The sequence below is a fragment of the Lichenostomus cassidix genome, chromosome 3 (assembly GCF_008360975.1).
Source record: "Lichenostomus cassidix isolate B80296 chromosome 3, HeHo_3.0, whole genome shotgun sequence".
Lineage (NCBI taxonomy): Eukaryota > Metazoa > Chordata > Aves > Passeriformes > Meliphagidae > Lichenostomus > Lichenostomus cassidix.
The window spans coordinates 6,357,337-6,372,722 of record NC_139483.1 but is presented as its reverse complement, the minus strand read 5'-3'; the positions used below and the strand labels follow the sequence as shown (position 1 = coordinate 6,372,722).

At 39.7% G+C, this 15,386-nt stretch overlaps 2 long non-coding RNA genes across 4 annotated transcripts in view; one reads left to right on the top strand and one right to left on the bottom strand.

The window, feature by feature from the left end:
- LOC146438946 (uncharacterized) overlaps window positions 1–14,610 on the top strand; it is a 19,756-nt gene extending 5,146 nt beyond the window's left edge. Inside the window, exon 3 of the long non-coding RNA XR_014851217.1 lies at window positions 14,543–14,610. This is a non-coding gene — a long non-coding RNA (uncharacterized LOC146438946). The remainder of the gene's footprint in view (window positions 1–14,542) is intronic.
- LOC146438945 (uncharacterized) overlaps window positions 1–15,386 on the bottom strand; it is a 438,604-nt gene that overhangs the window by 181,140 nt on the left and 242,078 nt on the right. The window lies entirely within an intron of this gene.

Sequence of the window (15,386 nt, the reverse complement as noted above, 5' to 3'; positions counted from 1 at the left end):
GGAAGCTCTGCAGTTGCACAAAGTAAGATGTTAGAACTTGTAAACATGTCATACAATACTGTAACAGGCCCGTGGGGCACAGACAGGCACACAGGTTGGGAGGGCGCAGGGATAGAGATCCAGCCCTCCATGGAGCTTCCTTAATGCACCTTTTTGGTTTGGGTTTTGTTTAAACAGCACAATTGGAATTAGCTCCATAAAGAGAGTGATGTCAGTTTCTTAAAATCAACCAGTCTTGACAACTTTCTATGATCTTTGGCGGATCATCTTGGCTGGGAGAGGAAAACAGGGCATGACACTCTTGCACCTTCTACTGGATAACAACAGAAAGGAGAGAAGAAAAGTTCAGGTCTACCGCAGATGGAAAACTTAGAAAATGCTCACTGCAAACTTCTGCATGTTTCCATCCTTAAGAAAGGATGTTTACATAAGAACCTTTCCCACTGCCCTGCTCTTGGCAACTTTGGAATGTGGCAACTTCTTGAGAGCAGAACTGTGCTCGCCAGTGACAAGTTCTACAGGATTCCCCATGGCACTGTGCATCACTCTGAGCATGGGACGCAACCAACACAGAAAAAGCATCCAAGCAGAGTTCACTCACTGAAAACAATCTGAGGGAATGTGGATTGCAACATGACCAGGAGCACAGCAATCAAGAACAAAAATTAGGTTTAAAATACACACACACACAAATCAGAACCACTCCGGACACGAGATAATGCAAACTAACATTGCCAGAAATGAGCTGCAAAATACCTTCATTTTCTCATACAGTGAAACCCTGATAAAATCACAACTGTTAAGGTCATACAGTATATCAGGTGGAATCACAGTCTTTAGAACTCCATTATTAATGCACACAACCTCACAATCAAAGAGGATAAGAGCACAGTTCCCAGATGCCAATGATTTGATCCTATCTTATTTGGCTGTTTACATTTAAATAATGTGGCCGTATAAATTTAAATAATAAGAACCACCAACAGATGGAATGCAGGGAAAAAAAATGTGCCTTCCATGAGACCCTGAACATATACTGCACGGTGCTTTACAATTTATTTGAGCAGAGCACATATTAAAAAAAAAAAAAAGAAAAAAAAAGACTCATTTCTTCTGCCATTATGGAAATAAAAGGACTAGTGCTTTAGTTCGTTGCTAGCACTGCCAAAGAAACATGCAGTTCTCTAACCTCCAGTACAATGTACCCATAAGGTACCAAGCATCAAAGCATATTAAAAGATATTAACTGCATATTTGCTTATGAACAAGATAAAAAGCTGTAGGGCCTCCAGGTTCTCAAGCTGTGAGTGGAACAGCTTTGCAATTTGCCTGCAAAACTGCATTTTGATCTTAATGAATATAAAATGGCTGCCATTAAAAGTAAAACAGATTATTTCAGGTCTTTTAGGGCCCATAGCTCTTTGACGGTCTTGGAGGGGCACTATGATCTTTCATTAAAATCTCACAGCAGGACTCCCTCACCAGCAAATCAAGCCTTGCAGTCGAGGAGATTGGCTACATTTAAAAGTAATTTTCAGAAATCTACACAGATTTTCAATTTGGTAATGAAAGCCATAAGAGAATGCAGGCAGCATTTTGTTGAATATTGTTCCTAATCCAGTGCTCACATTCGTTAGAAATTAAACTGCCCCGTAACTACCAGGCTGATGGCAGCCTGCCATTCCCACTCCGCTGTAAACTCCGGTTGTTAATGAGGAGCATGTGCTAATTGTTGTCAGCATCCCTGCCATACATCCCATCCCTAACAACATATTTTACCTGCTGAAAGGTGTTACACCTCTTGCACTGTCAGCATCCTGTTTGAGAGAAGAAATCTCAGAACGGTGGGAAAAATGATTTGGCTTCATTTTGCATGGCATGAGACTAAAAGGAGGTGTTTTAATATCAATATCCAGACCCTCCTAGCACCTCGTCCTGCATTTGCTACTCCTACACTAACACATTAAGGTAAGACAAAGAAAGGTGTTGCACACTTTGATGGCAAAGGGAACAGCAGAGGCAATTTCTCTGTGTTGAGACACCAAGCCAGGGATGCAGCTCCCAGCAAAGGGAAGTTGAAAGGTTTGAAAAGTTAGAGTGATCATATCTCATTATTGCAAACAATGTAAGGGGGGGATTAAAACAAAACCTGAGCTGGAGCTGCGAGGAAGCTGGATTTGGACAAAAAGATTGACTCTAAGTTAGTCAGAGCTGATGACTGTGCTGCCCTCAGGTGGAAGGTCCTGTCGGGAGGGGGAAGCCTCCACTTGCAATGTAAACCCAGACAAATAAAAATAATAATAATAAAAAAAGAATAAACCTCAGCCTTAGTGGCAGCAACAAACCAAGACGCTCAGAAGTGTGAGCAAGAAGGGTTATAACACATGAATTCTCAAATAAACCAAACGTGAATTGAATTATGGCAGAAGAGAACAATTTTCATCTCCTGAATTGTAAATTGAGTTTGTTTCCAGTTCATATTTGAAATGCGAGGTTGATGCTTGACTTTTCATTTTATTTTTTAGCTGGGGGGATTCTGACGGGAAATACTGACTTGAAATAAGTCGCAGCTGATTGAAGAGCTCCACCACACACCCGTGTGACTGACACACATCCTCTGAAGCACATTTGGTGTCCCTGCATTGGGCACATCTCGTTGTTCCAGAGCCACAAGCAACAATACCCGATATTGCTGCACGTTTAAAATTATTCAAATCAGTTCTGCACACACACACACACACACACACAGAGGCCCTTTTAAAACAAACAAGTTTTTTCAATGTGCAGGAGCAACCTGGAAGGAGTGATATTACAGGGAGTTCTGGCTGGCAAGAAACAGCCTAGTGAACTTGTTTGGTGTGTTCATTCCTGAGGGGTGCACAAAGCACCCACAGCATCTCTGAGGTAACAAGATCCTTCTTTGCTCCAAGGTAGCCTAGGTGGGGTTACAGCATCCCTCAGATTCCTCCAGTGTCCAAAGCAGGACATGAGCACCTTAGGGTTCTGGGCATGCATGAATGATTAACCACCACTCCAAGTCACCAAAAAGGTTGAAGATGAGGGATCAGTCCTACCTGTTGAAATCTGAAATGATAATACTTTTTGCCAGTTTCTAGCTTTTTTTTATTTTTTGGGGGCCAGAAGTAATTAGTTAGAATACCTTTACATGGCATATTTGAGATTTCTCACCAGCTTTGGGTTTTACCGTTTTCATTTTGAGCACAGTTATATTTTTCCAAAGCAAAAGACAGCAACATGGATGTGCTGTGGGTTTGATCTCCTATTTTTCCACTTAGCTGAATGCTGCATTCCCTAATTGCTCCTGCCCCACACCACCACACTCCCTGTGACAGCACAATCCTCCTCACACCTGATGTCTCCTCATTGTAAATACCGTGAGCTGACGGATGGGACATGACCAACTCCACCTAATCCATATCAGCCCATGGAGCAACAAATCAACTCCTTTTCCTTTCTGCAGCTGTTCAGGATCCAGAGCTATCCCAGCCATCTCCAAAGTGTATTTATCAGGTTACGCTGTAGCAGGTGGCTTTCCGTTAAATAGCTTTAAACTACTCCTGAGCTGGTTCCAGAAGCACAAACCAGAGCAGGACAAACACTGATGGGCTAATATATTTGGGAACTTCACCCTGTTGAGTCTGGCACTGCCCATTATCAGTTTTAAAAACAGTGTTTTCAACAAAGCTATTGATGAGAACAATAGAAGAGTTCCATAAATAAAGTTTTGTAAGGTTGCTTTTAAAAAAAATATATATTACGACGCTTCCCATAATTAGCCATTTTTTTCCTCTCCTTACAATGCCACTATTTTTCTAATTCTAAATATATCTTTACAATCTTTGTTTTCTTTAACAGAAAACATTCTATTTACTGCCACAGTCCATGATCCATTTTGGGAGACCTAGGAGGGACACACCTTATGCCTTTTTTATAGAAAGGCAAATAAAGAAGGGATTTTTTAATATCCGTGTCACAGTCTGAAGTAATTTAATATAAAACATATATATAATCTTACCAGTATAAAACACATACATTAATAAATTTTCTGCTGTATCTTCCTTGGCACAAAATCAGTTCGTTTAAGCTAACTACATTTTAGAAATGACTGAGTTGTTTGGGGCTTTCCCACCCTCTATCTGTTCTCTAATCCCTCTTGCAGGAGCTTTCCATTCACACATTTTGCATCCAGATGTTATTGCTGGTTGTGGCACTTGTGAATTAGCCCAGGACTTTGAATGCTGTTTCACATTCCTGAGGAAACAGGCCCTCCTGAAGAATTAGCTGTCCTAAGTATAGTAGCTGGCAAGCACAGAGGGGGAGAAAACAGGAGCAGGGGCAGAGGGAATGAGGAATGGAAAGTCACATAAAATTCTAAATAAGAGTCCCACATGGAGAGAATTTGAACACCACAGGAGGAGAACGGAGCTAATGAAGTTGGGGTGCAGCAGTGCCTAATCAAACTCAGGTTTTATAAACACCACGTTTCCATTCCCTCCTCCACATCCTTTACAATGCTCTTGATTGAGGTTTTCAGAACAGCTCCATCCAGAAGGAAAACAGCACGAATTAAAAAATGAGCCAAGTGTCACATACAGGATGGAAACTTGATCCCACTGAAGTACATGGCCAAAATTTGACTTCAGCTGGGACAGAATTTTTTACCTTAGAACTTGACAAAAGAGCAATGAGGAAAATATAATATCATTGAAACAGAAATTACCTTGGAGCTGAAAAAAGCTACAGAATAAGCAATTAGTTCTTATCTCACCAAAAATGGCCCAAATCTGTCCTATATGCCTATTCTATGGCTAAAACAGCACAAGAAGTTCTAAGTTCACCATGATATATAACAGTGGATATTTACACAGAAACGGAAGATCTGTAGTTAAATCTGTTAGACCAATAAAACACATAAAATACTCTTTCTGTTAGATCTCCTGTGCTGAGGGGACCTCAAAACCTGTCAGGTCCTCGGATTCCAGAGCAAGGACAAGGTCCACAGCCTGCAGCAGGGCTTAAACTCACTCTCATTCTGAAACATGAGTCCTGCATGCATTTCAAAACTGCTTTTTCTTCCTGCAGACAGCCTCTTCTTTTTCTCAGCCTTATCTATTATTCACAAAAAGAATTATTTCTATAGATGCTAATGCTTCTTTTCCCCAACTTTTTCTGATCAAGGTGACTTATAAACAGCTGCAATAAAAATGGTTGGGTTTTTTTTTCCTTCATACATGAGCATCCTCAATAATGTTTCAGAGAGAGCAGAGAGGCTAAAAGATCCGTGACATTCATAGATTTCACCCCTGAAGCCACAAAACCCACACTAGCAATTTCTTCATTTGACCAAAATGAATGGTCACCACAAAAACAAATGTAAGTTTGGTATCACTGATTTGGCTGAGACAGCTTAGGGGCTTGAACTTAATAGACTTCCTCTGACAGATTAGGATCTTCTGGTACGTTTGCATCATCCTGTCACAGCAGAGAGCCAAGTCCAAACCACAGGCATGGCACTGCCCTTGATCCATAACCTTGGAATACAAAATCACTGGCTAAAGAATGTAATGAGACTCCTAAGGAAATACCTTTGAAGAGAGGATTCATTTGACTTGGTGGTCTTTTATAGAGGGGGAAAGGAAAAAAAAAAAAGACAATTAAGCATTAAGAACTGATTGATGCTTAAACAAAATGCCTAACAGTGAAAGCACATTTCTATATTCCAAAGGACCAGGCAAAGCCACTCCTAAGAAGGGATTAACTACTATCAGATGATATTACTACTGGATTAATGGTGTTTCGCATTCACTATATTTATATTAAAAAAAAAAATCTCTTTTAAGGAGGATATAAGTGATTTGTATAAAATCCAAAAGCCAAAAAAAAAAATTTTACTTTTACAGCAGCGTGATGGATAGTGTTCTCTTCATTTATACATGCTTAATTCCAGTAATTTTTCCCCTTGGTCTGGAACCAGGCCTTCACACTGCAGGCAGAGCACCACAGCCCATGGAAATAGGAAAGCCATGGATGACTCCAGAACTGATGCTTTATGTTCAAGTGGATATTTTAAGCTGTTCTTATTGTGGAGAATTGTTTTTGCAATAGATATTCTAAAGGTGATCATTTTACTTTATTGCTAGTCACTGCTGACTGAAATATTTTTGCCAGATGAAGGTAATTACTATGACTATATTACTTTTCTAACCTGTTTGGTCTATTGCACCTCAGATATGCAGGGTGTGAAATTCTGGCTCCTCATTTGCAAAAAAAGAAAAAGTCAAATTGTTGTGTGCTCTGGCCCTAATTATGTAGAGCCCCTATAGATGTTATGCAGTTTTCTTCCCTGCCTATCTCCTGTCTGCAGAAGGTTGCAGGAAAACTACAATCTTAACCTAGAATTATGCAGGTGACAAAACCCAACAACAAACTCAAATATTTGTGTTACAAGTGACAAAAAAGAATCTGCCTCAACCAGAGCCAAACCACTCAGGCGAAGTTTTTTTTTTTTAAAGGATGTGAGGAACAGCCATATTCTTATTTACCATTAGTCACTACCAGTCAAAATTATATATTAAAATTATTTGTTGAGCCATCCTCAGGATTACACCCCCTGGAGATGGAAAACAGGTGTTTCTCTCACAGAGTCCTGTCTGCCTGAAGGAGCCTTTTTCCAATCCCAACCATAATTATGCACACTAAACTCACTGTCATAAATATTTCCCATAATATCCATATCCTTACTTCTCCTGGTACCTCAAGCAGGAGCCAGGCTAACCTAACTCGAGGATGCTGCTCTGTCTTATCTTGGTTATCTGAATGCCATGAACTAGAAATGTGGTTCAGAGCAAATTATCACCACTACCAAAACCCAAAACAGACTTTCTTATATTCCACGCCAGGCTCCAGCCACACACAATGTGGCTAAAACAGGATAGTGGGGGATGGATTCATTTCACTGTGGTATTTCACAACACAGCTTCTGCAGTAATTCAGTCTTCAAATATCTACCTACCCACCTAACTGCAACTGTTTTAATCTCAATCTCTGAGCAGGTAGGACTTTAAATAAGCTTTTCTTCTAAAATATTTCTTTCTGTTATTAAAGAAAAAAAAAGGGTAAAATAAGATTTCTTACAAAAGGTAATTAAGCAGTATAATATCATAGTAAGTGGAATGAACAATAAGGAGTTATACTAAAATATATGCCTTGTACAGTAGAGGACTGGTGTTTCAGGAGATTAACAATTATGATCACCAGTCCTCTTCTGTTTCTGTAATACTCTACACAATCTTTTTTAAATTACTTTATTAACCTTTCCTCCTAGCACAGAAGTGCCCGATTATAGATAATATTTCAAAATCATCTGAAGTGTAAGTGTGTTTGATTTGCTCAGTAATTATTTGTCTACTTTATTACATTGACCAAGCACACAAGCTCCTTGACCAGTTTTATTTCAAGTCCAGTGAAGAACAGGGTCGGATCATTTTGTGCGATCGCTGCCTTCGGTCCCCTGAGCACCTGGAATTTCACATGGGAGCTGGGAACTTGGGCATGGAAATCCCACACTTCCAACATGCAGCAATCAGTCAGTGTGATGCCATCTAAGGTTCAGGGGCTGCTCATCAAGTGAAGGTTTAGTGCACATGCCAAAGAAGTTTGTTCACTCACTGCACTGCAGACCACAGACACTTCAAGCACAGCCATGCAAATTTGCCTTTCTAAACCTAAAAGGGTGTAAAAACCCCTATATATTTGTCAATGCGTGCTCTTTGCTGATAATTTATTCCCAACGTTTCACACGAGGCATTATTTCAATTTGGAGCTGAGGTATTAGCCCATTACCAGCTCCTCTCCTCTCTGCAGCCTCATGCTAAACATATGGTGATCACAGGGAAATATGCATTTCTTACAACACAGGCCTGGAGAAAACAAGCCAGCACGAAAATAAAAAATGCAATGAAAAAGTTTTCCTGCTCTAACTTTGCAGCTTTGGAGGAAAGGAAAATAATATTTACATTTTTGTAAAGATGAAAATGCAATGAGATGAAACGCCGTACACAGTTTATTCCTGAGGGCCACCACTAGGATAAAAGCATAAAGCCTGGGGACTTTGTTTACTGTCCACAATCAACAAATCCTGAAATCTCCATATGCAGCAGGTTTCTAAAGCTCTGTTAGTAATACTGTATATTGCTGGTCAACCCAGTCACCCATAGAATTACAGTGTAGGGTATGGATGCCAGTATTTTAGACCCAAACCGAGCATAAAAAACACAAAGTAAAATTCAGTGTCAGCACAAAGTTGACAGCGAATGATTATAACAGCTTCGAAGCTTGAAAAAGAGTGTAAATAACTAGGATCCCCCGCGGGCTCACTCAGCCTGCATACATAACAACTGTGATGGACAGCCACTGTGGTAAAGTACAGCAAAAAAAAAAAGTCACTCTGCAAAGATGCAAAAATTTCCCCTGCAACGAGCCTTAACTGTCACCTTTCTGACTAAATCAGCTACTTTTATAGAGAAAAAGTATCTATATTCTAAGGGGCACATTTGCAGTGCAGGCTGCTACTGGAACAGGTAAACCATTAATATATTTTTCGGGGCTAATAAGCCCCAAGAATTTTTATTTCTTTTAAAAAATGATTCAAAGCTACATCGTATCAAGTCCTTTCTCTCAATTAACCCCAGTGTAGAGACAACTCAAACCACCAAGCTAAAGAATTTCAAACGAAGTACATTTATAAATCTAAGGATGAAAATACTCTCATCTAGCGACACAGAAAAATTAGGATGCTTTTTTCCCTGGGACTCTTTTGCTCTTATGAATGTCCATACACCAGGAGAATATGCACATGTGGTAATGGCTCTAAAGTGCTGGCAAATTGCAAGTGGGTAGAAGCCGTGGGTGCTCAGGCTCTGTCAGACCTGTGACAGCACTGTGATTATGTGATCCCTGCACAGCTCCTGGCTGGGGGCTGGGGCGAGGCAGAGAGGAATGCTCAGCCAACACCAGCATATGCCTGCAAATTACTGCATTTTTTAAAATCAATTAGCAAGCCAACTACTTAACTAACTCTCCCCCCCTCCATTATTTATTCAATGAAAGCTTTCAATTCTAGATTTTAAACAGTGCTAAAACTTTCCCCTTAAACATATTTTTGGTTATATTTATCTGAACTCAGTCGATGCCTTGAAATACCATCCTTTGGTCACTGGACTGTTTGTTCTGAGAGCTTGATTTTAATTTGAGCTAAACAGGCGCTCATAAATATGACAGAGCAGAGACATTTGTGATGATCAGGCAGTATCTAACTGAGGAAAAACAAGCATATCTTGCAAAAAGAAAAGAAAAATTCTCTCATCCAGTAGTATAAAACCCTAACTGTGAAGCTCATGGTGAGTTATGGAAAAACAAAACTTCTCATCCTGCAAATCACTAAATGCTCTGTTCCTTCAGCAAGCACAAAGAGAGAGATGAGTGTTTGACACTTTGTAGGTTGTGCTCATCAATTTGGTGAATCAGACATGTAAAATATGGTTTTATAATTTTATTAAGTGAGAGAGTCACTATTAGATGTCTGAAAATCCTGAGCATTTTCAAAGCTGGCCCTCAGCAAAGGGCTGAGCTCCACCCATAGTTATCCAACCCTTATGTTTTGGTGGTGGGTTTTGACCTTTATTGCCATTTCCTCAGAGGTTTGCAATTCCTTTTCCTCACTTGGAAGAACAGTGATGGTCAAAGGCCATTTTGGAAAGCCAGCACAGACACAAATATTTTGTTTAGGCCACTTAGCTTTCTTTGTGCTATAAAATGTGTCATGTATTCAAGACATCCCTCAAAAATCAATTAGAATCAAGGAGTGGTGGGATAGGTTAATCTTGTACAAAATTTTGCAGAGTTGTTCTGTTGAGGAAAATACAACTCTTCCCATGACCACTGGCTTGGCTGAAATAGCAGATGGAGGTGAGCACCCAGTGCTGTTTGTGGGCTGTCAAACACACATTTCCTTTCAACTGAGTGACAAGGGACAAGCTCAGAGAGCCTTAAGTAGTCCCCTGCACCTCAGCTTATCTGCATAAAAGTGGCAAAATAATTACCAGCCTATTAACTACAGCTTTTTGGCTGCTTTAGAAAGCAACCAGTTTTATAAGATTAAAGAGATGGAAATTTTGCCCAATTTCACGATTTACATCTGACCTGGTAGAGTTGCTGCTCCGACCAAAAAGAGCTGATTGTTCCTTTTAGGTTTTATCTTGACACTACGATGCCAGCTTCAAGAAACTGCCACAATATTCAGAGTGCATCTGCTTTGGAATCAGTCTTACTAAACCACTTCCAGCAAGTTATCCCTGACTTGGGCCAGAAGCCTTTACAAAACTCTTGAGAAAGACTAACAGGATACGGCAGCAGCAAAATTCATATTGTAGAGTTGTATTCATAGCAAAATAATAACTCTGGTAAGTGAAATTCGAAGCTGCCTTTGCCTGTCCCTTCCTAGGAGTGACCAGCAGAGCTGCATGCAGAGCTTGCCACGCCAAGGGAAGCTGCATTTGTAACCTCACAGAAATAAAAGGCAAAACAGGAGATGTTATTCCATAGCAGAATTAGCATAACCCAGCACATCAGAATATTAAAATTTAACAAGGATTTCAAACCATCCTTGTATCATCAGCAGAGAGCCATGTCACAGGGGTTTTTTATTGGTTCAGCAGGATAGGTATAATTGTATCAATATTTTAATGCTTGATGCATATTGTCTGTGATAAATTGCTTGCATAAATAAAAAGCACCAATATTCAATTGCCAATGAAATAATCACACATTCTAGATCTTTATTATATCATGCATTATTTAATTACAATAATCAGAATCCTTTTGAAGGTAAAACAAGATTAAAAAGGTTTTGTTTTATTGGATCTATATATTTGATTTACACTTTATATGTTAGCTTTGCATTAAGAATTTATAAGGCATCAATTCAAATGGTGATATTACAAGAGTTTATTCCGTTTGTAATTAGTACAGTACTCTTAAAGTACTCTGGCTACGAGAGATAATATTTCAGTATTTTAATGAGCTTTTAAAGTATAATTGATGTAACAATCGTTGAATTACACATTTCTACCTGAAGAATAATGAAGGAAACATTTTAATGAGAAATGTAATCATTATTAGCAAATGATCTACTAAACTGCCATTTACTGACATTTAAAAGCTTAATAGCAGAAAACTGTATTTCTGTACATCTGCATCACTACAGATGATTATCAGCTCAGTTGCACAGGCTTTCTGGTATAACTTCCCCTGTTAGGTTTTTGTTGTTAAATTTAAGAAAAGCTCATTTTACAATTGTCAGCTTCCTCTGGAAACTATGGGGCTTGACATGTATACAGATAATTTAAATAAATTAGCCCCTTTTCAGCCTTCAGCATTTTTTCAGCATAAAAGGTCTCATTCTGGGGAGTATTCATGCTTGCATCAGCTTGATTTTGATGAATGCCCTGTAACCTCCCTGATAGCACCTCAGACATGGCCATCCTGCCAACGTAGTGACAGCAATGTGTGAGGCTACCACATTCCCTTTATTAAAACCAAACAAAAAAACCCTTCACAAAACACAAACCCCAAAGCACCCCAAAAACCCCTTGAGATATATCAATATATTGATCAATTATTGCAGCATGGTACTAGACAGCATTGGTCTAGCAGAAAAAGGCTTAATAAAAGGAAAAAAAAATTGAGGCTCTACTCTGTTCTTTGTGAGTGGTGACTCAGTCTCTGAATAAAAAATTGGGATAGCAATACAAAAATAAACTAGTGCAGCATTATTTGTATGAGGTTTCTCTCCCATGACTGCAGCTCCTACTGCCGCCCACAAGGCAAAATTTCACTTTGTTCCATGTGGGTCCTAAAAATTCTCCTTCCCATCCTCTACAGGGACAAGAGTCTAGAAGAGGGAAAAAGAGAAACTGGATATAAAGACAACATTTCTTTTTCTAATAAGATTCTTTGCCAGCAATGATGGAGAGGTCTGGCAAAATCTACAATCTAAGCCAAGCAAACATCACCACCTTCCTCAAAAAAAATCCCCAGCTGACCATGTAGATAGATAGAAAAACACAGAATTAGCTTCCTGAGCAGGAAGATCTCTGCTGACAGACAATTAGTGCCTATTCATAACACCACCCAAGGTAATTCAGGCTCATCATCTCTGGTACTTGGACAGCATCATTATCTCTTTTGAAACTCTTCCTGCAATGTGTAGTAATACACCAGGAGTGCCTCTGCTCCTTCAGCATGAGAGGACTAAAAGAGATGGATGGAAAGGATGTTCTTCACCAGAGGTTGCCCACCTATGTCAAGGCAGCCTCTGCTTTCTCACACAAAAAAAAGGAGGAGGACATGCAGCTCTTCACCACAGGTCAGGTTCTGCTCCAGATGTAAATCCTGCAAGTGCCAGCAAAGCTTTCTGATGAAGTTACTCAACTTTGCTTTATTCCCTCTCTGTCCCAAAAACCAGCAGTCCCCCTTGCAGAAAATATCTTTCTTCTCAGGGTCAGAAAAAGAAGAGAGGCCTCAAGGGAAAACTATAAGGAATTCATTCCCAGGGAATTCACACTGTAGGCTAATCCATAGGTGGTTTAGAGAGGAAAGCCCTTTCCTCCTTAATGTCAAAAATCTACAAAAGACACAGCCAGAAACTGATTACCAGGAGTCTTGTAAGGAGTACTGGTGACCCTCTGGGATCTGCATTCCAGCTGCAATCCCTCTGCATCCAGTACAATGGACAACAGCCACACCTCTCCCCTTGCTCCTGCAGAATATTCCTGTACATCTCCTCTTGGAGACAAAGCCTTTTAAGATTCCCCAGCATGGCTCTAGCTGGGTCTTCTAAGCTTTCCAGGACAAAACTAACTCCTATTATCATTAAGCAAGGACTAGAGACACCTTCATTCATGGGCTTACTGCACAAAAAACCTTTGCAAAAGTAAAACATGTCTAGAAATTATACAATACATCTATATATCCATATATATGTATATCCAGACTCATAAGATCTGTTCTGAAAATCAGCTGTTGTGATGATTTAAGTGAGCTACCAGGGAATATTAGCAGAAGTGAGACAGAAACCAGAAGTGGACAAAGGTGGGTAATAAAACCAAGAAAAAACCTTGAACCAAAAATATATCAAAGCTAGCTCCACTGATGTGTTTTCATTGCTTAGAGATGTAGTGCCATTCTCATCTGGTTAATTCCAATTCAGCCTTTCTTTGATATACCTTTTATAATTTTCAGTCTAATTATAATGAAAATAATTTTTCACTGTAATTTTGCAATAAAAATGTTTCTGTGTTTCCCATTACCCAAGAACACGATCTTGCCCAGCTCCTGAGCATGCTTATGATGTGCATAGTGCATCTTGTCTTTCTTAGCATTTAATCTCTTCATAGTCTGCAGATGTCAAGAGGTTCAGATTAAGCTTGTTAAAGATCTGCTTCACTCTAACTCACTGATGATTATTTATTTAGCAGTTTTATGTAACCCTGTCATTGATAAGCACTCTATTAATTTGCCGAGGGACAAATCAACACCAGTTATTTTTCTACTGGCTATTAGATTCAGTGCTGCTGTTTGTTACAAACCACTTGCCAGTTAATTATAAATTATGGGTCCTCTTTGCCTATATTAATTGATATCTCCTCTGCCTTTGTAATACTAGACAAATAAATTGAAGGCAAGATTTATTAAGCAGCGCGTGTCTTCCATCTCTTGATTAGTATTCTTTACTTTTTAAACATTTATACTTGTTTGTACAGAGCAGCGCATTAGAGAACGGATCCTTGGGGTGTTTTTGGGGGAGACAGGAAGACTTATTTAACAGCTTCCCACAAAGTGGATGGAAGTGACACATGGTTTAAGTTCAGCAATTTTTAAATGCTCCTTTTGATTCAATCAAGTCTTGGGTCACAGGGTCTCTCTGTATAGAGGCAGCATACACATATTTTACAGGAATTGTGTCTGTGCAGGTATGTGAAGCATAATGCCAAACTCAAGTTCCCTGGTTTCAGAGGAATGCCAGACAATCCCACCACTCTGAACCCAGCCACAGGAGCAAAACACGTCATTCCAGCAAGTTTGAATTTAAACAGCAGCTCATTCCACCCTCCAACCTTTAAAGTTCACTGCTCTGTGTGATAAGGATGTGACACACGCACGTGTTCATCAGGGTTATAAGAGGTTTTACCCTCCTGCCACTTGACAGGTGTCAGGAACCATTGATCCCAGAGATTACAGTTACATTCCAAACCTAATTATGGCCAGTTTTTAATGCAATTAATAGCTTCATCTGCAGCGCCCCAAGTGTTTTGCTACATACCATGTTAGATAAATTCAAAGAAAGCACATTCCTGACCCTATGGATGAATGCACTGCTGTATTGACTCTTCACAAGCAATATCTCTCTCATTAATTAACTCTTACAATGCACTCATTAGTATGTGTGTATGTTTCCTACCAGACAGAACATCTGTATCACCCTCTGGAGGCCGGCTTGCAAAGACCAACAGCACCAAGCTACCACAGCTCTCCCAATTCATGGAATATTCCACAGAGCTGCACAGTCTGTGCTCTTCCCTAGTAAGAACACCCAGAAATGTGTACCCACAGTCAAACTGGAGCTCAAGTGCCTTTACAAGAAAATGTCTGAAAATTACCTGACATGGCTTACTGAAAACTAGCAAAAATTAAATTAATTATGGGCATTCTTGGAAGGGAGAACCTGATGTTTGTATCAATGTAATGATCCCTTATCAGTGAGACTCTGAGTTTAAATACTCCATGAGGGGTGAGGGGAAAGTGTTCTATCTCTGCCAAGGTTCCATGTTCAGCTTTGTCCCTGCAGAGCATGTCCACCCAACCCACACCCAGCTGCATCAAACACCCACCCCATGCCCGAGGTAAGGAACGGGTAAACCATTTCAAATGAAATGGGAAATGACCTGAACTGTTCCTGTAAACCAATTTTTTTTTTCCAGATTCACAGAAGTTTGAACAGCTTTCTTGTTCTGTTTTCCATTTTCTTTCAGAAGAAATGTAAAATTGAGGCCTTGACCACTCAAGGTCATTAAAAATCCCATTAACCTTTTCACAAGGTAGGGCTTAAGTAGGGTTAATTAAGCAATATTGCTTCACAAGGGTCTGAAGAAGCATTTTTCTTTCTAGTTTCAATATCTATGCCAGTAGGTTTGCATGCCTCCCACCAGTTTTGTTTTAAATCTTGGGTCATGTCCCCCACAAAGGAAAAAAAAAAACCCTAAAACAACCACCAAACAAAAACCATGCAAGACCCCAAATTCACCCAG